We start from the raw sequence: 26,231 nt of genomic DNA, 5'->3' as shown, positions 1-26,231 counted from the left end.
GCTATAACTTTAAACTAAAATTGAATTTAAAAGTATCATTTATGGAACCGGAAGAAATATGACTCTTCACTCTTGCTCATTATGGGAAGGGATTGGAAAGCTGAGGGTCATTGGGTGTCATTGGAAAGATTTCATATCTGAGGGCAGATTCCCATGCCACTGCATTTGTAGACTTCAAGCAACAATACCTCAACCACTCCAACAGTGCAGTGGCAGTGGAGTTGTACTATTTCAATGAGCTCTGCATTGGCACTTACTGTCTCATTTAACTTCCCAGCAGATGTTCCATTTGAGCACAGTTTTAAGGTTATTGTCTAGCACAGCTTTAAACCACCTCTGCAAGCAACATAAGTCATCTCTGTTGCTTTGCAAATCAAATGGATCTTTAATGTGCAGATTCATAGGATATTATTGGTGATGAAAAGAATTTGCACAACTCTGGAAAGTAAAGGTGTGGCTTCCTTATTCTTGTGCTTTGGGAAATCTTGGCACTTGGTTCCTCCATGAATACCTTGTCACGTGTCTACCTGACAGAGGAATGAAAGTGGCTTTTCTTTTCAAAATCCTACCTGAAAGCCCACTGGTTGGTTTATCCCTGTGTAGTAAACATCATCTGGAATTACCCTTCATAATAGCAGCTCTTTATTGACACCTTCTTCATAAAGACATCCATTATACTGGTGTCCAAGAAGCGAAAGGTGACCTGGTGGTATTTTCATCAACAGCCATGCAAGTTCCTGGTAGTCCACATTTTTGAGGGCCGCTCCTGAAGACAGCACATAGAGGCAACTGTGAAGAAGGCACATCAATGCTTCCACTTTCTAAGAAGTCTGAAGGGATTTGGTGTGTTGCCAAATACTCTGTCAAACAACTATAGGTATACTGTGGAAAATATACTGACTAGTTGCATCATGGCCTGGTTTGGTCATTAGATTGCCCAGGAATGCAGAAGGTGGCAGAAAGTAGCAAACATAGCCAGGATTTTTCAAGGGCTCCCTCCCACCCCTCCCAATCTCCATTCTTCAAGTACACAGAAAACATCATAAAGGATCACAATAACCGAGGTCACAACTTCTTCTCACTGCTACCTTCAGGAAGAAGATACAGAAACCTGAGATACAGCACCTCTAGATTCAAGAACAATTTTTTTCCTAACAGCTATAAGGCTCGTGGAACTCCCATTATGACTCTAATAATAAACTGCTCATGCACCTTAAAAGGACTGTCTGCACTATTGTAATGTCATTTTTCTCTTCTGCACAATGGTAACTGAAAATATTTAATAATTACCTCTCCTTTGTATTTATTTTCTATTTTTAATTTGAGGTATAGTATTTTCTTCTCCATGGATTGTCACCTGATCGTGGTGGAGAAGCTCGTGTGGTCCTGAGATCCCAAGATCAATGCCACCTGGAGCTATGCTCTTGGTACGGCCACCCATGGGAGTAAGGTCATGGGTGAGGACCCTGGCAAAGAATAATCCAACCAAGTCCTCAGTGGTGGAACAGACGGACTAAGTTACTCCAAACTCAACGGCTGTGAAGGCAGATGAAGGCTGCAACAAGTCCAGCAGCTCCAATCCTCGTGGTTTTCATGCCATTGGAACTAGTTGGTTGATTTGTGAAGTATCGTGTGCTCCTTGGAATGCAACATCAAGTACACGTTAAACAAATACATGCACAGGTGTCTTCACTCTGTAAGTGGAATGAAGGACATTATCCTTCCCCACAAGGAATAGCCATGACAAATATTGTAGCTTTATTTCTTTTAATGATGTATCTAGTCAGCTGTAGCAAGTAAGAACTTCAGTGCAAATGTATATTGTATAATGTATTTGACAGTAAAATAATTATCATAAGCTTTTATTAACCTACTACAGTCTCTGCCACTGCTACGTTCATTCATCTAACTAAACCAACTTTAATTCAGCTTTCATTCCAGCTCTAAGAACATTTTAATAGACTTATTTACAAATTACTACATCTCAAAGACTAGGAGATTTGAGCCAAGGTTCTTCACCAATATATCCGACAAGTTTTCAAATGAATTAAAGCAATATAATGCACAATTATTAGGTGCAAAAAAGCAATTAAACACTCGTGACAAAATTATGCATCAGCTTAATGAACCTCTGTGAGGAATGTGCAAGAATACTGGAATTGTTCCAATTAAAAGTTTCTTTCAGTGTAAAAGCTGCTGGCTTCAAATATGGTTCTAAAATTTACATTTAGCTTTTGTGAGTTGAATAGTTAACAAACATATTTGATTCATCAGGTTCCATCTTGACCCTTAACAGAAGCTGTTCAGATTTTTACGTATTCTGAAGTTGGAAGAAATCTAAAGTTGTTTAAGCTATTTGACCTTTGTAACAGGAAGAAAGCAAATGGAGTCAAACTTAACAGCAATCATTACAGACAAACATTTCCATACCATCAACAGCAAAGCACTGTCATTGCTAAATGCTGTATGTCCACACCAGTGGTTTCATATATGTGAAAATATTATATTTGCTGGATTAATTTTCCATCAATCACATTGACGGGAAGGAGGGAGACTCACTGGAGTCTCCCTCTCCCCTGTCGACATGATCTACCAGGATCATTGTCTGAACAGGACACGCAAAATCATTGAGGACCCCTTCCACCCTGCACACAGCATCTTTCAGCTGCTCTCATTGGGGAAAGAGATACAGGAGTATCAGAGCCAGAACCACCAGGCTGAGGAACAGCTTCTTTCCATGGGCAGAGAGAATGTGAATAACCAAAGGAACTGCTCACACTAACCATCCGAAACTCTCATATCGACAAAACAGAATTTACTTATTTATTTTTATAGATATAAAATACTTGCCCTGCATATATATTTTTTCGTCCATATGTGTGTTATATCTGGTTGTGTGTCTGCATGCTTTTGCACCGAGGACCGTAGAATGATGTTTTGTCAGTTTGTACTCGTACAATCAGATGACAATAAGCTTGAGTTGATTTGACTTGACTTGACTACTGCTGTTCCTTTAAATGTATTCATTTTTTTTTTCAGTCCACACAAGTCCTGAAGCAGTTACGGCTACAGCAAAGATTCAATGTTTGGAGCTCAGAGGTAACAGAGACATTTCTCCATTTTAACAATTAAACAAATCGTCTGGGCGTTGCTGAACCATTCTGAATTTGTCCAAGTTTGGAAAAGAGTAGATTTTCTGCAAATTAAGCAGGTGTAATCATGTTTTGATAAAGTTTAGAATTATCAAGCAGCTTTGAATTAAGATATCGATACAATACAATCCTTTACATTTCTAGCTTGACATAGCATCATTGAACTTTAATAAGAATTGACTTTATATTCAGATACAAAACGGGTTTTAAAAGTCTATCTATTCTGTTTTGCATTCTCTGGGCATTTATGCAGTTATATATACAAATATCCCCAGATAGCATACAAGACCTCGGGAGTTTAAACAACAGAGGGAGAGAGAGTTTCTGAAAACTTAAAATAAGAAAGTAAAATATTCTGAGCATTTAAAGACAATGGGCATGAGAAACTAAGAGTTTAAACAGAGCAGAAGATTGAGCTCCTTGCGCAGATGTTCGTGAAATGATTAGTTTCAGAATGTTGCAGTTTTTCCTCTTGCCTCTCTAATTAAGGTCTTGGTCTAAATTCTTACCAGTTATTAAAAGAATGTCATAACCAGGATAAATAGCTTGAAAGGTTGCAAATATATTTACAGCTGAATTTAGACAATCATACAACCTAAAGCATAATTAAATAAATTGGACATTTGTTACTGAAGAAGATAATGAGGTTCACCTTTCTCCCTTACAATCAGTGAGTTGCAGCAAAATGTGGTAAAGACATGGCCAGTTGTGGTAAGGGAGCTAAGTCAAATGAATTACAGAGTGAGGATGAAGGCCTGTTGCGCTGCTATTTTCAGGTGTAGAAGGTTCAGAATGAGGTGCTAACAGTTAGATCTGGATGTAATTGGTCAGTTCAGGACTGATTTCATTGAGGATTCAGGCCAGATGTGTTCAAGCCATTAGGCCTGGTGTGATCGAGGATTGGGGTTGGGCAGGTGTGATTGGCGAGCCAGGGCTGGATGAAAGCTCAAGGAGTGAGGGTCAGATCTGATTGGATGCCAGGGCCAGAAGTGATCGTTCATTTGGGGACAGATGTTATCATCGATTTGGGGCCAGCAATGATTGAAGATTCAGATGTCAAGGCAAGATATGAATGGAAATTAGAAACAATTGTGATTGGTCAGTTGTGGCCAGATGCAATCTGAGGCTCATGGCCAATGCACTTGAGCACTCATACAAAATGTAATAAACTGAAAAAAAAAAGATCATTGCAACAATGGTTGTGTGAAATTGTAGAAGATTTTACCTTTACAGTCTGATTTGCTGTTAATTTTACTATACTGAATGGTTTTCATATCAGGTCAGTTGGTGCACCTGACTGCAGACATTCCACTGTTAGAGATCAGAAGATTAAAACAAGTCACAGGATTTATGCCTGAGGGAGCTATCAGGAGCTGGGTGGATTAGACTTGAACTGTGGATTTCCTGTAAATCTCAGCATGAGCTTGTAGTATGCCTAGGGCTCCGTGTTCAAAGTTCACCGTTTCTCTCATATTTGTATGAATATAAATGGTTTTAAAGCTGTTTAGGGACAGCAAACTGAATTACTGAGCAATGAAAATTGCATTTGTCAGATTGCTGTTCGAAGGTCTCTGTTATGTTTTCAGACAGTAGAGCTCAAATGACAACCAACAAAAGAACCCCCATTTAACAATGGAAGGAATTTATGCCATCTTGTAAACCTTTGCTATGCAATTCTCGCTGTTAGTCTTTTTTTAAATAATATGCCTTGCACATATCATTCTTTATTTCTGTGCAGTTCTCTAATAAATGTTTGGAAAGGAGGACAGTTATGGAATTATTCATTTCAAATCAAAACGTTTTTCTGCTGCCTTCCCATGGAAGGTACAGCAACCTGAAAACTCACATCTTTAGATTCAACATAGACATAGATCACCACAGCACAGTACAGACTTAAGGTTTGTATGTCAACCCATATATTCCTTAAAAACCAGTATTAAACCCTCCCTACCCCCATAACTCTCTATTTTTCTTTCATCCATGTGCCTGTCTAAGAGTCTCTTAAATGCCCCAAATGTTTCAGCCTCCACCACCATCCTTGGCAAGGCAACTCTCTGTAAAAAAAACTTACCCCTGGTGTTTCCCCTAAACTTCCCTCCCTTCACTTTTGTACAGATGCCTTACTTTTTGTGCATGACTATTTTAATTTCTTTTTACATTTATTGCTGCAAGACAGTTCATAATATGAATGTTTACATTATGACGCTGCCGCAAAACATCGAATTTCGTGACTTGTTCAGAACAATAAATTCTGATACTGATTCTGGGATGTCCTCTAGACTTTGCCATTCCTGCCCTGGGAAACAGGCACTTGGCTATCTACTCTATCTATGCCTTTCATAATCTTGTAGACTTCCATCCCTCATAAGACTTATTTTTCAATTCAAGAGCGAGGTGCATAAGTTTAAACCAAGAGCATAATTTCAAGAGCAGGTTCTAATTCCAATGGCTATCAGGCTCTTGAACTTTCCTTTGTTAAAGTTATCATAGACTAAACTCAATCACAAAGTGTCACTTTTTCTTTCATTTACTGTAACTGCAAATATTATCATCTAATCTTTTTGTACTGGGTTAAATTAAAGTTCGTATATGATTGGAGTTTTTTTTTAAGGAAGTATCTGTTTGGCTGCGTCAAGAAGGAATTTTGGTGTGTATGTATATTGTACTTGTATGTTTGACAATAAACTCATTATCATTATTCTTTGGCAGCAGATCCTACAGAAGAAAATAGTTTGATGGATTGATGGGAGAGATTGTGCTTTAACGTGACTTTGAGTGTTAATCCAGGGTAGATTGTCAAATGAAGGCCTAAATTTGTAAATTTTGAAGTGGGAGAACTAAATGATGGGCCACCCATCATTATTCTTTTTCTCATTCAGTTGTATCTAACCCTCACCTCTTGGATCCCAACAACGCAGGCAGGTATGTGATCCATTGGCATCCTTTTCCTAAGCTCAGCAATTAGCTTCTTGGTCTTGGTGACACTGAGAGCAAAATGTTTGTTCTAGAACCATTCAACCAGGTTCTCAATCTCCATCCTATGTCCCGACTCATTATTTCTAGCTACTCGCCCAACAACAGTGGTGTCATCAGATAATTTATAGATAATTTACAGATAATTATCTATACATTTACAGAAAATTTATAGATGGCTATGTGGTCATGAGTGTTCAGGGAATAAATGTCCATAACTGAGGTAATTCCCTTTCATGTCCTTAGCATCTTTAATGACGATCAGTTCCAAAGTCTCATTGAGTGCTTGGAAAAACCTATATGTTGTTGGCTTTTTTATCTCACTATTACTCCTGATATATGTATTGACATGAGATAATGTCAGAAAGGAAAGTATAAAGAGCTAAGGCCAGAGATGGTCCATGTGGGAATAGTGAAATTTATTTCTTTAACATGACATTTAGAGGTAGAAATTGTAAAAATCTAAGCTTGCAGTAAACACAGTTCCTGGTTATAAATAATAAATGCTTCCACTTTGGGTGTAATCAGGTAATTGTGTTAGACTTCAGATTTCAGCTAAAAGTTATTTACACAATCGAAAGTCAATTTTCTTTGAACAAACTCATTCAGATAATACAACTTTTTAAAATTTCCATTAAAGAAGTAATCCTGGATGTAATTAAGTAAAATAACTGATGCAGTTTTAGTAATGCAATTGAGAATATTGCAGCATAAGTAAACATTTGTGATGAAATTGCTATTTTTTAAACAATAATCACAAGGCCAGCATTTATTATCTATTTGTCATTGTTCCTGAAGATTGGAAGATATTAAAATTGTCACATTGGAGTAGCAGATGCAAGACCAGGTAAACAGAGGGGATTCCTTTCGCTAAAAGATACTGGTGGACCTGATGGGTTTTTAATTCAAGTGTAGGAGTTTCATTTCCTCCCATCCTTCAAAAAAAAACGTACTGGGGTGTAGGTTAATGGGCGGCACGGACTTGTAGGGCCGAATTGGCCTGTTACAGTGCTGTATGTCTAATTTAGATTTAATTGCTTGCATCTAAACTTCTATTCACTGTGTCTCCCACTTCTTCATGACAGAGGTCTCTTCTCACCTCCCATATTTCTGGTTCTAGTAGCATTTATATTGTGGGAAGTAGTATTCTGATTCATCACCTGATGATTCCGTAGAGAACTGTTTGTCATCCTTTGGGCTGGAATATTGCAGAAAGTCAAGATGCTCAAACATGGAGTCTGACTGTAAAGATCTAGCCATTTTAGATATTTTGATACTTTCATTGTCATTTTTGCCTTTCTGTTACCATGTGGAACTGAGTAATTGACATGGTGATCAAACTGAAAGTTCTTTGAGAAGCTAACAAAGTTATTTGATCTGAAATATGGGTTATTATCAGTGACCAACCCTTTCAAGATGTCAGTTTCTGCCCAGACAATATGAATCATTATATTATATTCCTGCATTGTCACAAGTATTTTTTGTAAACTCTTCTTGTAGAGAGGCTTTACAAAAGTGATACCAAGGGGCTTGTGATCACAGTGCAAACATGTTCTTTCTTCTTTGGCTTGGCTTCGCGGACGAAGATTTATGGAGGGGGTAAATGTCCACATCAGCTGCAGGCTCGTTTGTGGCTGACAAGTCCGATGCGGGACAGGCAGACACGGTTGCAGTGGCTGCAGGGGAAAATTGGTGGGTTGGGGTTGGGTGTTGGGTTTTTCCTCCTTTGCCTTTTGTCAGTGAGGTGGGCTCTGCGGTCTTCTTCAAAGGAGGTTGCTGCCCGCCGAACTGTGAGGCGCCAAGATGCACGGTTTGAGGCGATATCAGCCCACTGGCGGTAGTCAATGTGGCAGGCACCAAGAGATTTCTTTAGGCAGTCCTTGTACCTTTTCTTTGGTGCACCTCTGTGGAGAGCTCGCCATATATGTAATTCCTCTATAAATGTATTAATGAAACTTTTCACATCCAAAGATCAGAGCCTGCAGCTTCATTCCAATTTGAATTTAACGCGTCCCTGCCACTGATAGAGCTTTGTTGGTGTATGCTATCAGCTGTCCTCAGCAAAATTATTTTCCGAGACATCTGTAGCGTCAGCTTTTTCTTATCATCAAACTACCTTAACATCGGCTATGCTGTACTTGTTCCCTTAAATTTGACTGCGCACTTGCTCACGAGCTTCCAACCAACACCATTCCTCAATACAAACTCAAACCAAGCATTCCAAATCTAACATTTTCAACATCTTTAAATTGCTTTTAAATTAAAATTCATAATATCAGAATTCAATTTATCAATAATAAACAGAATTCTTTAACAAACATGGATTGACTGACAGTTCTGTGAAAATGTTCCAGTAGAAGAGAGAGGGCAGCAAAGGTTGACCAGACTAACACTTGGTGTGGTAAGACAGTCACACGAGGAGAGATTGAGTTGGCCAGTCCTCTATTAGAGTTTTGAAGGATGAGAAGTGATTTACATAGAATCATGTGAAATTTTAATCAGATTGGAGACGGGGAGAGTATTTCCTCCCGTTGGGAGCCTTTGAGGAAAGAGTTATCATTACGAGACATGAGATAAAATTATTTCCTGTGTCTGTGGTGAGAAATAGAATTCTCAATCAGAAGTGGTCAGTCACTGAACACATTTAAGAAGGAGGTAGATAAATTTCCTATGTAGAATACATCAAAAGGAATGGGTGAAGGCTAGGAATTTGGTATTGGAATAGAGATGTCTCTGAATGGCCAATCCCTGTTCAAGTACATGCTTTACGTTGTCAAATGAGTGGTTCACTGTTTTTGAAGGACTCTGATAATCAAAAGCATTAATAAATAGTTGAAATTTATTTAATTGAGAGCATGAATAATTATTTTTAAAATAGAAAACAAAGAAACATTAGAGTCTACTATCTCTCCCCCAACAGCCCATCAATTTGTGAATGTCCTATGAAGAACGTTTTGTCAAAACATGCGAGTCCCTTGGGTGTGTGTCTTTGTTATGTAAAGCTATGTTTTACAACAACAAACATGCCACTCTCCCTTGATAGGAATTGTCTGCCAAAATATGCGTAAGGTCTTTCACTCAGCCTTTTCAATGACTGAAACTTTAATGAACAAGGTGTCTTTCAGAAACCTAAGGAATTACTGCACCTTTACTCTCATGTTTCCAGATATTGAACTTTGCATATAATCCTGACTTGTTTCAGTAAAATAGCTTGGCAGTCAATTCAAGATCTCAAGAAAATTCCAAGCATCATTTGCCAAAAATATTCATGATATGGGGTACTTACTTTGGTCGAATACTCCAGTTAATAATAATTTAGATTGATGTCTCCAATGGCATGAGTACATCCATTGAGGAAAACAACTTGAATACAGCATTATATAATATGGGAAAATGTGTCCTCTAAGCTCGGTGGGTAGCTCAATTGTAATGGTATTTCTAAGATTTGTATTTACAAGTTTATATGCACATTGAGCAAAGAAAAGTTCTTCTAATCTTCTTTGAGTTGTGCATTTGCTTGCTCTTGTTTACCTATTTCTCTGCATTTTATTGCAAGCAATCTATAGGGTCAGGCATGTGATGATAACATCATGATGGCCAAATGAAATGACTGTTTCATGACAAACTCTGTTGTTTATACTCTACAGATACCTGCTGAGCGTCTGGCTCGAAAATTGATTTTTTTTGGTGTGTTTACTGAGTATTTGCTTTTGCAAAAATACCAAATTTGATCTAACTTCATCTCAAAATCTTCATTCGGGCATTTCAATAGATTACGGTACGTGCATTATTTCTCACAACAGCTGTCACACTGCTTCCATCGATCATGGGAAGTTAAGGAGGTATAGATCCTTCCAACGCAGAAATGGTCCCTTTGGCCCATTCAGTCCGTGCTGACTTTCTAGAACTGATGGACATGAATCCACACTACTACTGTTTTATTTTCTCCACTTTCCCATCAACCTCTCCTATATTCCATTCACCTACATCTTCGGAGCATTTACAGTGGTTGATTAGACTACTAACTCCAGGTGAGAGGAAACCAGTGGACTGGGGGATGGGGGGGTGGATTGAAGGGGGAGACTTTCACAGTGAGCATGTGCAAAATAACACGGATGGCATGTGAGGGAGGTTAAGATAAAACTGAGGTCATATGAGCTGTGAGAAAGCTGGTCTAATGGTTCTCGCAGGCCCACCACCTCTCTGGAGGCCTTGTTCTCTTTTCACCTCATGTAACATAATTTTTTTTAATGTTTTTAAGTAGTCGGTAGGAGAGAAGTACAGAAGAAACTAAAACTTGACTGCTTCACAAGGAAAGGTGTCCTAAGGGGGCCATAGCTTAAAAAAGAAGTTAAGACTGGCAGGTCTTGAGCACACTCCATTCCAGCTATAGCAAATGTAAAACTTGCTGTATTGAGAGAACTGAAACACTTGGGGGAGGTGATACATCTGCCTGGTCACACATCCCTACAGCTCCTCTCCCAATAGTGCCCATTTGCGCTCTAAGTGACTCCATGCCATTATGAGGCATGTCTTCCAATGCAGTCAGAGATCAGAACGTTGATCCTTTTAGCGCAAAGCATGGATTCTGCACTTCAATGATCAGTCAGGTAAGCACAGAGAGAAAACCATTGACATTCACTGAGGGATACCTTAATTCACTTATGATAGGCAATTCAGTGCAGGATTTCCTTCTTGGTTGAAAGAGAGTGAAATTCTGGGTCACAGACAGAAAGCTGCAGATGCTGAAATCTGAAGCCCTGTCCAATTTCAACCAGAAATCAGTGCCATGGCATTAAAAGCTGCACACAGTGGACTTTTACAAACCACATTTGTTGAACTTTTATTATTTATTGATTTGCTGCATCACATTGGAATTTGGAAAAACATTAACTTTTATTGAATTTAGCATATTCACTTGCATAATGAGGTTGACACATGGCATTAGTTCAAATGACCTAAAAATGCTTTGCAGCTGATTGTCATTGGTACTCAGCATCTGATGCCTCTCGAGTCCAACAATAGTCGACCAGTATTGATGGATTCCACTTGTGCTGATACCACTTTTTCATGTTTGCAATGTCCTGGTATCCTAATGAACCCTTTCACCAGGTTCAGCACTGAATGGAAGGAAGAAGTACACGTGTGAAAGGAAATATAGAACTTTCAATAACATATTACTTTGTGGCTCTGAATGCTTGAAGTAGGCATAAAATATGACAGGAGATATCAAAAAACGGGACATGAAAAGAAAATTTTAAGGTGTTTTTCATGATCAACAGCCCCAAATCCATAAAATACACTCAAATGTGTTCAGGACACAAAATCTTTGTTGTCCAGGGTAATCATGTTGTAGTTAAAATTCAAGAACGCGATATAAAGATGAGCTGCCAGAGAGCTGCAGGATTTTCCTCCTAATGGACAATTGTCTTGTGCACTTTGGAGGTGTGCTTGAACCCAGGCATTATCATCTGAGTAGCATTTCACCAATCCAACTGGTGAACAAAAGAAGAATATTTTTATGTTACATGCAACTTCTGCACTTTATTAATTTTTAAAAAAAATCTCTGTTGCACAATCAGTTTGTTTCAATTTCTTTATCTATTTACATTTCTTTATAGGTTTACATGTGAACGTTGAGTAGTTTTATTTTTGCATTACCATTAAGTGGTAATTCTACCTTGCCCACAGGAGCAAGGAATCTCAGGGTTATATGTGATATCATGTATGGACTCTGACAATAAATCTGAAATCTGAACAATCAGAATAATTTATTACATCACATAGTGGGGGACAAATACTTGCATTTCTAATCAATTTTCCTCTGCTTTGAATGGACATCACAGGCTTTCCTTTCATATGATATTTTGTTATGAAATAATGAAGTCATAGAAAATTAATTGTCTTTGATGTGGCAGTGACTATTGAAGTGGAAGTTGACGTTTTCATTTTAGACAAATTTGTTCCTCGTTTCATGAAATAGAGGATGCAGAAGTTAAAACTAACTGAGTATAGCTTTTAATATGTATTTTATTTATACAAGCACCAGTTAAAAAATGGGCATCTGACATCATGGAACAAGCGAGAAGTCTTGATTGATTGTCGGTAAGAACGTTTCAATAATGTTTGTTGACAATATGTAGAGACCTATTCTTTTCTGACAATTCCCTTTTAACAATAGGATTATTGGTGCATACTAAATACAGTAAAACTCAGTACCTATGGGGATTGGTAGATGCCAGATAAGTGTATTTTCCGGTTGCTTGAGACCTACTCTTACAATGCCCAGCTAATACACTGCATTAAGAATAAACCGTTTAAAAGACAAAAATACTATACTGTTCTTACATCGAACAAAGTTCACTTGCATGAATATATAAACGTTAAAACGTTTATTTTTCTTTATTTTCAGTGACATAGCTGCCACGAAAGATGAACAATAACATTATAGATAATGAAACCCTCTCCCTCAAGTTTACAGATAAAACCTCTGTCTGTGGCGACTCTTACAAAGCAGGGATAGGGAGACACTTTAAGAGAGTCCCCCTAATGATGACCGGTATCAACCAGCTCTTCATCCTGGGCGACACCATTGCTGTTTTATAAAGCACTCCACTGGCTGAATATGTTACTTCAGAGAACATTTATTTTTACAATTTTAAACCTGTATTTTTGAACCTATTATCTATTTTAATATTTTTTTTTAAATTTCCTCATATTTTGCCAATTGCTTGAGACTGCCGATTGCTTGAATTCCGGATACTAGGGGTTTTATTGTACAGAGGAACTTCCATATTTATCACCACACTCAAAACTTCACACACTCATGGGCAGGAAGATATTTTCTTACCCAGCAGAAAATTCATTGCTAAATAGATTTCCAACAGATCTTTATTGGAAATGCACAGACCGAGGGAATCAAGTCAGTGGGGAGATTTCACCAATGCTGTCTCTCTTGCAAAGTTCTCCAAATTCACTGAAATGGGAGTTTTCTGTCCCATCCCTTCATGATACTAAGTTGGCTACAGTGAGGAAGTCATATCTTTCACATACCTCTTCTCAGCCTCTCAAAAGAGGCACTCTATTCTGAGCTGTTGGCAGGGCATGAAATTACCAGGCAGATACTTGATAGGATTTAAGGATGCACACATGGTCTCCTTGACGAAATCTAACATATCACTAATTCCTCAGGATCTCAGGCCCAATATCATTAAAAATGGCAAAGGATCTCTTGAAATGTAATGAGAACTCTATGCATCTGAGACACATTAATAATAAGATGCCACCTCCTGTATCATCTTTTAGGAGTCAATGGTTTTCGATGAGAGTCTTCAGTATCTACAAGTGAGAAGAAGAGATCAAAGCCATACTCTGAACAGGCAGAATCAAGATGATTGGTTAATTCCCCTGTCAATCATTGTTCTCATTTGTCTTATCCACATAATTCACAACCAATTATCTTCACATGCGCTCAAAACTGGAGATGGTTTTGGAATTTAAATGGAGAATTAGCACACATCAACCCATCCAACTTGGCTGCAGCCAACAAAAGGGAATTATTTAACAATTATTTCCTTATTTGCATGATTTTTCGACCATCTGTACAGCTGTGCTAGTTTCAATAGAGTTTTAATAATAACAACACAGTATACATTCCCTGGGCATTCTTCCACAATTTATTTATAAATTCCAATTTGGGGTGGCATTTATAGAATGAGTGATTTACAGTATCAGCTGCTTTCCTTTGCAGAATGGCTAATTTTAGCAGTCAAATTAAACGAAATTGAAGCGTTCTTGAGATTTAGCAGTGATTATAATATATTAGCTGTGAGATGGCATGGAATCTACTTCTCATTCAGATATAGATGTAAAACCTTGGCAATAAAGAGGCACCCTTCTCCATTCCTTTTAATAGATGTTTCAAATTCTCGCTTTCATTGACTGTAAATTTCCCTGGTTTACAAAAATCTAAATCTACAATATATCTAAGAGAGAGGATGATTTGGATTGTAATCAATGGTAACATTGTACAGAAAGTTTTCAAACAGGACAGATTTTATTGTAGGTGAGCATAAGGAAAGGTGTGAATGGCAATATAATGCAATGAGGAAGCATACAGGGAGAGATAGATCAACCTGTTGAGTGGTAATACCAACAACAATCTCGCACTTAACATGAGCAAAACCAAGGAGATGATTGTGGACTTCAGGAGGAAGTCAGGAGAGCACGACCCTCAACGAGGTGGTGTCAGAACTTCAAATTTCTGGGTGTCTGAAAATCTGTCACGTGGGTGTAATTATGAAGAAAATGGCAATACTTTATAAGGAGTTTAAGGAGATTTGGTATGCCATCAAAGACTCTGGAAAACTTCTAAAAGTGTACTGTGGAGAGCATTCTGGCTGGTTGCCTCACTGTCTGGTATCATTACTCAGGACAAGAAAAAATACTCCAGAGTTATTAACTCAGCCTGTGACATCACTGCATCGAGGACATTTACAAGAGGCGGTGTCTAATGAAAGCAGCCTCTATCCTCATGGACCCCCCCACCACCCAGGCCATGCCCTCTTCACTCTTCTACCGTCAGGTATAGGAGCCTGAAGATGGGCAGTCAATGGCACAAAGACACAGCTTTTTTTCCCTTCTGCCAACAGATTCCTGAATGAACAGTGAACCACGGGCACTACATTACGTTGACATTTTTAAAATTTTTCTTGCACTATTTTTATTTATTTTGTCAGGTGGCTTCTATCAATGTTTGCACTGTGACGCTGCCACAAAACTACAAATTTTGTGACATGTCCATGACAATAAATTCTGATCCTTATTCATAATTTGCTAAAATGAAAGGTAATTTGATTTTCACTAAAGATTTCATTTAATTCATAGTCAATTGATACCTGTGGCCAACAATACGCTTCAAATTAACCAGGGCAAGTGGAGAAACAGATTTGAGAATGGAGGACTGAAATTAATGCAAGAACAGCATACCAGATAGATATGACTTGCTGTTTAGCATATACATGGCTGTGATTGAATGGACGTACTAATGCTGCAGATCATGTCCTGTCACCAAGAAATACCAGACATTTCCTTCTCTGCTAATGTCATTCGGCAAGCACTTTGAAGGTAAAGCTCAAGGTTTGCACAGACCAATCAGCGCCCATTAAGACCATTTGTACCCGATCCCATTTCATGCTTTCCACAATCTCATCAAATTTACCCACACATTGAAGAGACGCCCTGTTAAATTGGTCGCGGCATCAATAACCAAATGGTTGCTGCCAAGATGTCTCCTTCTTAAAAAAAAACATATCTAGAGGTGTGATGAGATTCTTTATTTCGCATTCAGTTCTAAACAAGTTAAATACTAAGTTCTAAAAGCTTCATGGATTTCATAGTGTTAGGAAGAAAAATATAGTTGGCACTTTTATATTGATATGTCTAGACATGATTTTAAGCCATTTTTTTTCCATTCCTTTTGATCTTTATTCCTATTCAGTAATCTGCTGACTGACTGATGCACTAAAATAAAAGCAAACCAAGTCATTGAGAGTTTAGTTGACTGATACTTAATCTCTTCAATAATTAAATATGCCAGCAGGAAACTGAACGGAGCCAACTGTGCTTTCTCTAATATGTAATATTATGTCTAACTATATCTAAACTGATAGTTGCTAAGCTTTGTCCAGAAATTTGCTGATTAAAATTTAAATGTTTTTTTTTCATTATGTGTGGGTAAGGGGAGGGAGAGAAAAAAAAGACTTTGGTGATGAGCGCCGCCCAAATAAGTGTGGTGTCAAATGTAAAAGAACCATTGATCCAAATATCTTCATTTTATTTTTCTCGAAATCATGTCCAATTAACATCTTTTATTCTTTTCCTTCCTGGTGTTCTCCAGATGATTTGAGGCAAGGAAGAGTGGTGGAGAAAGGTCAGTTTCCATTTTTTATTTAAATTTAGGCATACAGCACGGTAACAGGCCCTTTTGGCCCACGAGCCTGTGCTGCTCAATGACACCTAATTAACCAACAACCCCGGTGCTGTTTTGGAACGGCGGAAGGAAAGTGAAACCCATGCAGACACGGAGAGAAGGTACAAACTCATTACAGACAGCGGCAGATTCAAACCCTTGCGGCTGGAGTGGTAACAGCATTGCCCTAACCGCTACACTATCCGTGCCGCCCCCTAATGTCCAACATATAGCCTCTAGCTAGTAAAAAAAACAGAGGTGAGAAATGTACTTATTTTTTCAGTTTGCAATAATCTTGATCCACACAAAAATGGCATTGACCTGCAATCCACAAAGGTAAACATTAATCCTGACATGACATTTTCATTTGGTATTCATCTTTTTCTGTGTACAGCTAACTGGCCAAAGGCATTGTGCAAAGTGTTCTAGCAAGCAATGCTCTTGGAACATTTACAATTTTGATTGCTCCCATCTTCATTTACAAGCAGAGATGGCATCTCATTCAGCGCAAAATGAGACAGAGCAATGCCAATGCTGCAAAGGCCTCTGCAGGTAAATAATACCACAAAGCTGACACAGCCATGACAGTGACACTGCCAAGGCGGGTATGAGGGAGGAAACTAGAGCTCTCAGCCTTTATTATGGGATCTTATGGGGAGGAACTGCAGGTATGGAAGGCGGGCCAGCCTGCCCAGCCCAGTGAGGACATGTCCACAGTACAGTGTTCTGTGGCCTCAATCAACCTTAATTTCTTTACAAAGAATGGCTATGCATTAACTGAGAAACAGGAACCCACCATCACTCCACATGTCACCAGCTCCACTAGCAGCATATTAGTGAAGAAGGTGACGGAAAGTGGGAAAATGACAGCAGTGGGAAGAATCGCTGGATAATCTCAAGTGTGTGGGGAAACTATTCAGGAAGCAGCAGAATTTTCTCTCGAGAAGATTGGAGCTGGCCATTATTTGTGCTGTGTGCTTACCTGGAGTGTAGAATTTCTTTAAAGAGAACTTGAAGGATACTCTTGACATTTTCATTTTGGATTAGAAGGGCTTTTATACATTCGCCGATTGCATGGTCTAAACAAAACGAGTTTGCACCTCTGCCTCAAATGCTATGAAGATTTTGAAGAATGTACCTTGGTCATGAACGCTGATCCTGATTTGCTATTTGCTAAGCCACCAGGAATAATACATCTCAAGTATGATATGAATTTATTAAATGCCAAGCAGGAAAAAAAAATAGAATTATCTAAGGGTTCACAGCACAGTTACACTGAGTTTGCCCTGGTGTTTACGAGGTCCCTGCTACTTTTGCTTCCTCTGTCTCCTTCCATTGGCACATTGTTCCCTTCCATTCAAGTACTCATCCAGTTTCTAAGCAAATGGATCAACGGCATTTCCCTCCCTCACTCCAAGTGGCAAAGAGAATTCAGTTCCATGGGTTTCTCCTGTTCCTGAATTTCTTCCTCATCATCTTGTACGTATGATATTTTACTTTTGGATTCCCTTCCTTCTCCATGGCTACCTGTCAAACCCCTTTCTAATTGTGAATATCTCTATTAGGTTACCTCTCTGTCTTCTCGTTTCTAGACAGGAGAGCAACAGTTTGTCCTGCCTTTATAATGACAAATATGGGCATATCTGAAAACAGTGTCACATGTCACATTTCCTCCAAAATTTTCCTAGGAATTTTATTTCCATTCATCGTTGCTGGTAAATGCCAACAAGGAATCTTTTCTGCATTATTATGGCAGATCAGAGTGAACATTACTAAATAGATGAGGAACTTGAGTTATGCAGTTAGACTGGAACAAATGGTCAGAAGAGGTTGCAAAGGGTTTTCACAAGATCACAAGATAAAGGAACAGAATTAGGCCATTCAGCCTATTGAGTCTGCTCTGCCACTCTACCATGAGCTAAACGATTCTCACATCTATTTCGAATTTCCAGCCTTTCCCCCATGAATAATACCTATGATACCTATAAATCTCCTCTTTAAACCGCCCACCCCTAGTGATCAGGCCTCCACAGCTGTATGTGACAACAAATTCCACAATCCACAACCCTCTGACTAAAGAAATTTCTCATCATCTCTATTTTAAATGGGTACCTTCTAATTCTAAGACTGTTGTCCTGGACTCATCCACCAAGGGAAACATCTTATTCACGTCTACTCTGTCCAATCCTTTCAGCATTTGAAATGTTTCTATGAGATTCCTCTCTCATTCTTTTATACGCCAATGAATACAGTCAAAGAGCTGATATGTTAGCCCTTGCATTCCAGGAATCTTGTAAATTTTCTCTTCACTCTCTCACGCAGTACTCCATAGGAGGTCTCACCAGTGCCCCATAGAGTCTCATTAACACCTCCTTACTCCTATACACTATTCCTCTTGACATGAATGCCATCATAACATTTGCTTTCTTTACTGCCAATCCTTTAGGGTATCCTGCACGAGAACCTCCAAGCCCCGATGCACTTCCAAATTCTGAATTTTCTCCCCATCTAAATAATAATCTGCCTGATTATTTCTTTCTCAACATTATATCTCATCTGTCATTTCTTTACCCACCTTCCTAAACTTTTTGATAGCAGTATTTAGGGGAAGTCAGAGAAGGGAGAGAAAATCTGTTCCCCTAAAAATGATGAGGTATTTTAGTGTCTGGAATGTTTTACCCAGGGTTCAAGTGAAGACAGATCCAATTGTGTATAAAAGCAAAACTGGATAAGCATCCGAAAAAATATTGATTGACTATTGGGATAGAGAAGGAGAGTAGCACTTGCTGTATTACTTTTGATTGACCTTGATGCAACTAGCCTCATTGTCTGATGTGATCAATGTGTTGTTCTTTGCTGATGACCCAACCATTCAAATGGCTCATCCTCAGAATTTGGGATCAAGTCTGCACCTAGATTTTGGTGAACTAGAATAATAACCAGCACCTTTTCAATCCAGCGTTGTTGGGTCCTGGCCATGCCCGGACCACAGTAAGTGCAGGAAAACTGAAATTGATCCCTAAAGGAAGATCCTACGTAAACATATCCAAGGTTGACAAAGCTTAAAACAGGAAATAATAATGTGTGGTGGCATGGTTAGTGTAGCAGTTAGCGCAATGCCTTTACAGTGCTACAATCGGGACCGGGGTTCGAGTCTAGAACTGTCTGCAAGGAGTTTGTACTAACGGTGGTAGATTCCAACGTGCTGGACCATAGATCACAGAGCTCTGAATAGGAGAGGTACAACCTGTATTTGAAATTTGGATACATTCTAAAATAATTTTAGACAAAAAGTAGCATTAGAATTTTGAGATGTGGCTGAAATAAAAAAATTCTTTATGCTTGGCATCGGAACTGAACATCCAAACAGGGTGTGTACACTTTATTCTGATTCCTTTAACCATTTTAAGCATCACTTCATCTCTTTCTGAAGGAAATAGAAATCTAATCTATGCAACTTGAATCCATTATGAGCAGCTTCCTGAAGGTCAATAGTGTGCAGGGACTGAACCACAACAATTTGGGTTTTGAGAACAGGTCAACAATCATGTGCTTTTTAATTCATTGTCAAGCTACTTGACTCTCCAATACCTCTCCCCTGTCTGAAAAATACATCTCGATACTGACCAAATACTCCCTATTTGTTTACATGCCGAAATGAGAATATAGTCCTTCAGTTCAATTGATCTGCACATTAAATGACTGAAGTTCTGACTTTTTGTACTTTTTCTATTCAATAACATGTTTGCACACGCATAAAGCATTCAGATTAGAAAATCACACGTTGCAATTTGAGGGAGAAAAAACAGAATTTTCTCAAAACACTGTCATCCAGACACCATCAATGGAAAAAAGTAGTGGAGTTCACCCAATTCTGGGATTCATCCTGACTTTATTCCAGGTTACCAGAGTTGTTTTGAACATCGTGTAAGTTCGGCATCTCCTGTTGTCCATTCGAGCTGCTGGCTGTCTCTGTGCCCCCTGCAGAGGCCAATAATACAGCAAAGCACACCAAAATGCTGGAGGAGCTCGGCTGGTCTTTTCAGCATCTATAGGAGATGAGGGTATATTGCTGACTTTTCTGGTCTGAGGCCTTCTACAAGGAAAAATCAGAAACAGGATATATCAGAAAAGCTCAGAATTCAAACAACGGGGGAGGAATCCAGACCAACAAAATGTGTTCATTGGATATGATAAGGGGCTAGGTAGAATTTATCATGTCTGTGCAAAAGGAGACAAGGAGTGGAAAGACAATGGGGGGAAAAGTGGGGGGGATGGGGTTTAGCGAAAGCTAGAGGAGTCGATATCAATGTCATTTGGTTAGAGGGTGCTCAGTCGGAAGATGTTGTTCCACCAATTTATTGGTGGTCTCAGTCTAGCAGTTCATGAGACCATGGAAAGACATGTCGGCAAGGGAAAAGGTTGGAAAATTGAAATGGATGGCCACTGGGAGATTCATGCTATTGCGGCAGACAGAGCCAAGGTGCTCAGCAAAGCAATCTCCCAGTCTCTGTCGAGTCTCTCCCATGTAAAAGAGTCCACAGACGGAACACCAGATGTAGTAGATGACCCCTGCAGATTCACGTGAAATGTTGCTTCACTTGGAAGGACTGTTTGGGGCCCCGAATGGTGCTGAGGGAGAAGGATTGGGTGCAAGTGGAACATCTCCTCTAGTCACAGGGGTACATCTCAAGGTACGATTGGTGGGGAGGGAGGAGTGGACAAGGGAGTCATAGAGGGAGCAGCCCCTGCGGAAGATGGAGAGTGCAGGAAAGAGTAATATGTAGGTGGTGGTGGGATAACTTAGTAGGTGGTAGAATTGGTGGATGAGGATGTGTTTGATGCGGAGGCTGGTGGGGTGGTTGGTGAGGATAAGAGGAATCCTATCCTTGTCGAGCATGGATGCGAAGGACAGATGTGCTGGTAATGGAGGAAATGCAGGTGAGTGCCAAGTTGATGGTGGTAGAGGGCAAGTCACGTTGTTTGAAGGAGGAGGACATCTCTGGTGATCTGGCATGGAAGTCCTCATCCTGGGTGCAGATGCGACGGAGACAGAGTGATTGAGAGAATGGAATGGAATCCTTAGGGGACAGGGTGGGAAGAGGTGTAGTCGAGGTACCTGTGGGAGTCAGTAATACAGCTGGATCTGCCTTGCCACTGACTGAGAAGTCTGCTTGCTGAATACAGCAGTTCCACTGAAATTAATCGATAATGATATCGGTGAGTGAGTTAAAGATAAGCAGTTACTTTTTTTCATTATTTACTTAAGTTTGTTTCAATGTTTTCATTCACTGAGAAGGAAGTTGACTTTTTTTTATTAATGTGATGAAGATTCATGAAGATGTGATTTAAAATTCACAAATCAATACCCAAAAATTTCTGATATGGATTAAAATTCATCCTCGTGGAATTTAATGGTAAAAAGTAAATAAATAAACACAAATAATACTTTTTTCCTCAACCTGTATTTATTGATACATGCTCAGATTATGCCATTTTAGATTACAGAAGCCTGTGGCGTGGGTCATATTCTCAAAATGAAACACCACCCCCTACCCTCCGGACCACACTCACTGTAAAATAAGTTCAGCGTTTTCACAGTCATGAAATGCTAAGAATGTCAAAAGATTCATAAGCTTTAATCCCTCTGCCAACAGTGATAGTTTGGGTTGGGGCATCTCTGAAACCACTCTATGAATGCCGTTGGGTGGTGGTGCTGCACTGGGTCCCACATTGACTCAGCCACGTTAAAGTTGTCAAGCTCCTGGTGAGAGACAATATCTGAGGCCAAACAGCATAATCCAACCACAACCAGTAATTTCAGTACAATGGAAGATCTCCACTTTGGAAAGAGGAGTTAAAATTCTATTAACAGATAGTGCTTTTTTAAAAAATATATATTCCACTTTCAGTCAACATGGCAGACCTCCCCACAACTTTCTCCATTGATATAATCATTAACTGCCTGTGTGTGGTCTCCAATCAACTAATTTGTTCTGCCTTTCACATCACACTTAGTCAGGGAACATAATAAATTAAAGTTTCGAATCCATCATAAAATTAAAATATACAAAGAAGACAAGCAATACATCTTTTAACTGTACACCATAAATTTGAGTTGCCCTATTGTTACACAATGGCAAAGTTGACTAATACTGCAAATACTCACTAAACTGGGATTGAGAATATAAAACCGGATAGTGTGTCTGATCTCTTCATCCTGCCAGACAAAACATTCAGTGAAAGTATACATTTATTTAACCTTGCAATGAATACCTACTTAATAGAGCCTCTTGTATAATTACATTCATGTCTCTGTAACAAAAACACCACCTTAGCAATTGAGAATGCTTGTTATTGATTCAGCAATTGTAAGAAACTGTCGGAAAAACTTGAATTTACTTCTTAATGAAGTTCATTTATTGGTTCCAACTCGTAATGGCTTTTTTTGGAAGCAATAAAGAATAAAGAAATTCTTCTGGGCACAAAGAGAAAATAATAACAGGATAAAGCCATTCAGCCCTTCAATCCTGCTCCAGAATTAAATAATCACAGCTGATCATTTACCTCCACTGTCTCTTTCTACCCTTTGATAATACCAAATGATTTTTTTTAAATAAAGGAAATCTGGCAATTTTAGTAAAGGATGACTAAAAAAACTGCTGGAAAATGTATAAATAACCCTCAAAACAAGAGCTTGATAAATCAAAGCAAAGGTGGGAATCAGGTACTTTCTTGCATTCAACCTGGTCATGACCTAAAGTGAGGCCTTTCTGATTTGGGTAATCTCCTGGGGAAAAAAAATACAGGAATTTGATACCCTCAGGTAGCTGAATTATTGTTATTGGGGAACTTAGAAGACTAAAACAAGGCTATCGAAATATCAATTAAAATTCGTTAAGCCCGCTTTAGCAGTGGCTGTGAAATGCATAGCAGTTACTTGGAAATCTGATTCCCAACTAGGTTTAGCCCGCTGGAAAATAGAAATGCAGAATTGTGTTCCCCTGGAGAAAACTCACCTATAACCTCAGAAACAGGTATGATGCATTTTCAAGAATATAGAATTCATACCTAAGGTACATCGGGGTAAATCTTTAATGATTCTCCCCTCCTATCTCTTCCGCCCAGTGCTCACAGTGATGAGGACCCTAGTTATGCCAGGTTATTTGTCCCTTGATGGGAGTCGGGTTTATCCTAGGTGAAGCCGATCTTTTCTTTTTATTATTCTATCTCTTTTCTCATTTTTTCTCCTTTCTTCTTGTTTCTTGGGGGGGGAGGGAGGAGGGTTCCTCATATTTTGTTCTTCTCTCTCTCTATTATCTTTCTATTATCTTTTGCTCCCTTTGATTCAACATTGTCATTGAATCTTCGTTTTTGTAGTATTATCATAATTTTTCCTTCTTAATTGAATCACACGTTGATTTCTTTTCTCTCACTTTCTTTAATATCGATACTTGTATTATTTTGTTAATATTATGGATGCTGATGTTTTATTTTTTGATTATTCTCCATTTTGACTGTGTGTTGATTGAAAATTCTCAAAATAAAATATTCAAAACAATGTATAAATATCACAGGACAACATTTGTTTTTAAAAGGTTTGCTTCCTGAAAATTGGGGATTATGATAGACAACTTCAAGATAAAAACAAAGATCATTTCAGATTTGATGCACATGGGAAATTGGAGAAACTTAAATGAACTTTTATTGAACTTTTATTGAATTTACCATGTTTATTCGCATAATGATGTTGACACATTGCGCTGAAGTTCAACTGACCTAAAAATGTTTTGCCACTGATTTTCTTAAAGGACATAACCTCAATATTCAGGGTAGTTTAGGATGGAGGATGGAGATTTAGATTTAGGATGGAGATGAGGAGGACCTTCTTTTCCCAAAGGATGGTGAATCTATGGAATTCTCTGCCCATGGAAGCAGTGGAGGCCTCAGTAAATATATATAAGACAAGGTTGGATAGATTTTTAAATTACATGGGAATTAAGGGATATGGAGAAAAGGAGGAGGTGATCATCAGATCAGCCATGATCTCACTGAATGGCGGAGCAGGTTCTATGTGCCGTATGGCTTAGTCACGTTCCTATTTCTTATGTTCTTATCTAAACCAACTTGGCCAGTTTGGGGAAATTGTCAGATAACACTTCAAATTCTACTTCATTCAACAGTGAGAAAAGATGGGGGTTCATGGACCTCCAAATAATTTGTCTCATCTGAATTAATAACATTAATTTTTTTGTGGTTGGGAAAGAATGATTAGCTGATATTTCTTTGGGTCTCAGAAAGGCTGATAAATGTACAGCCCAAGGCAGCCAATGTGTGTTTGATAACAAATTCCTGTCATGCTCAAGATCCAGGGTCTAGTTTACAGTAAGTTTTAAATTTACATTTTTAAATTTCAGACATTCAACAAGGTAACAGGCCATTCTGGCCCATGAGCCTGTGCTGTCCAAATACCCCAATTAACCTACAACCTCGTATGTTTTGGAGAGAGGGAGGAAACTGGAGCACCCGGAGGAAACCAACACACACAGGTAAAATGTGCAAATTTCTTATAGACAGCGTCATATTTGAATTTGATGGCTGTCGCTGTAATAACGTTACACTAACTGCTACGCTATGATGGTTTATGTGAATGTTTGCAGTGTGCGGATGGTGTTTGAAATTCAGGGCAATAGAGGGGTGACGGAAGGGATCATGATATCGCTGACTGGATTGGAATATCAGTCAGATGTGTTTGTGTGGGATACTGCCCAGAGTGGATGGAAATGTAGGGGTTGAGGTGAAAATCAAGGTTGCAATCAGACAGCAGTCCTGAGGGAGAGCAGAAGCAAAATAAAATATATATTGAACAAATAACATCTACCTGAGACTTGTTCCTAGTTCCGGCCTCTATGAGCTGGGATTTATTCACGCAGATCCTTTTTTAACTTTTGCTGAAAGGGAAATTAAATTCACAGTGAGGATCTACAACTTCATGAATGGTTAACATCCCCAGCAGCCCACGTTCAGGAATGAAATAAAAGATTGAAAATGGAAATGATGGATAAGGTGGCACGTGGAATGAAAGAAACAGAGACATTTCTGAGGAAGGTTTTCAACCTGAAACTTTCTTTCTGCGCAAGGTGGAAAATCTTGTGCGAGTAACAACCTGAGTCTCAATGTGGACAAGATGCAGGAGATAATTGTAAACTTCAGGAGGACCAGTCATGACCACCCTCCACTACACATCAACAATTCTGTAGTGGAGAGAATGGAGAGCGCCAAATTCCTTGGAGTTCACTTAACTAATGACCTATTGTAGACACTCAACATCTCCTCACTTGTCAGGAAGGTGCAACAGTGATTGCACTTCCTGAGAAATTTGAAGCAGGCAAGGCTACCGGCCACCGTTATGTCAATCTTCTACAGGAGAGTGTCCTGGCTGACTGCATCACAATTTGGTTATAGCTGTTGCAGAGAAATAGATCGGAGGTCAATCCACAGGACCAGAAGAGTGGCAGAGCAGATCACTGGAGAATTCCCCTCCCCCCCCCACCATCGATATGATCTACCGAGATCGTTGTCTGAACAGGGAATGCAAAAGCATTGAGGACCCCTTCCACACTGCACATGGCATCTTTCAGCTGTTAGGGAAAAGATACAGGAGTATCAGCGGTAGCACCACCAGGTTGAGGAACTTCCCACAGGCAATGAGAATGCTGAACGACCAAAGGATCTACTCACACAAATGATCTAAGACTCTCATATGCACAAAACAATATTTAGTTATTTATTTGTATTGATGAAATACTTGTCCTGCATATGTATTTGTCTGTATGTCCGTTATATCTTGTTGTTTGTCTGTATGTTATGTGGAGAGCACTGATTCATTGGGTTGTACAATCAGATGACAATAAACTTGATTTGAGATGCAGTCTGTCTTGATGCGTATTCCCAATATTTCCCATTTTGTTTACAATTCTCCAGTATCTGCAAATAGTTGTTTTTCTCTGACTCCCAGGCATGTGTTTCATCCTGCTGAACACCACTGTGTCTGTTTAATTAGGTTAATCAAAACTTTCAGGTATTAGAGCATTCTGTCATTGAAGCAATAGCCCACATGAAACTTGTTAGCATAT

At 39.0% G+C, this 26,231-nt stretch overlaps 1 long non-coding RNA gene across 1 annotated transcript in view; it reads left to right on the top strand.

Moving 5' to 3' along the window:
- Nucleotides 1-6,909: 6,909 nt before the first annotated feature.
- Nucleotides 6,910-26,231, top strand: part of LOC138748352 (uncharacterized) — a 31,954-nt gene continuing 12,632 nt past the window's right edge. Inside the window, exons 1-5 of the long non-coding RNA XR_011347963.1 lie at nt 6,910-6,972; nt 9,773-9,903; nt 12,169-12,230; nt 16,024-16,056; nt 24,513-24,644. This is a non-coding gene — a long non-coding RNA (uncharacterized lncRNA). The remainder of the gene's footprint in view (nt 6,973-9,772; nt 9,904-12,168; nt 12,231-16,023; nt 16,057-24,512; nt 24,645-26,231) is intronic.

Source organism: Narcine bancroftii, chromosome 13, assembly GCF_036971445.1.
Source record: "Narcine bancroftii isolate sNarBan1 chromosome 13, sNarBan1.hap1, whole genome shotgun sequence".
Taxonomy (NCBI): domain Eukaryota; kingdom Metazoa; phylum Chordata; class Chondrichthyes; order Torpediniformes; family Narcinidae; genus Narcine; species Narcine bancroftii.
Note: the sequence above shows the minus strand (reverse complement) of the source record. Positions and strands in the feature narration are given on the sequence as shown.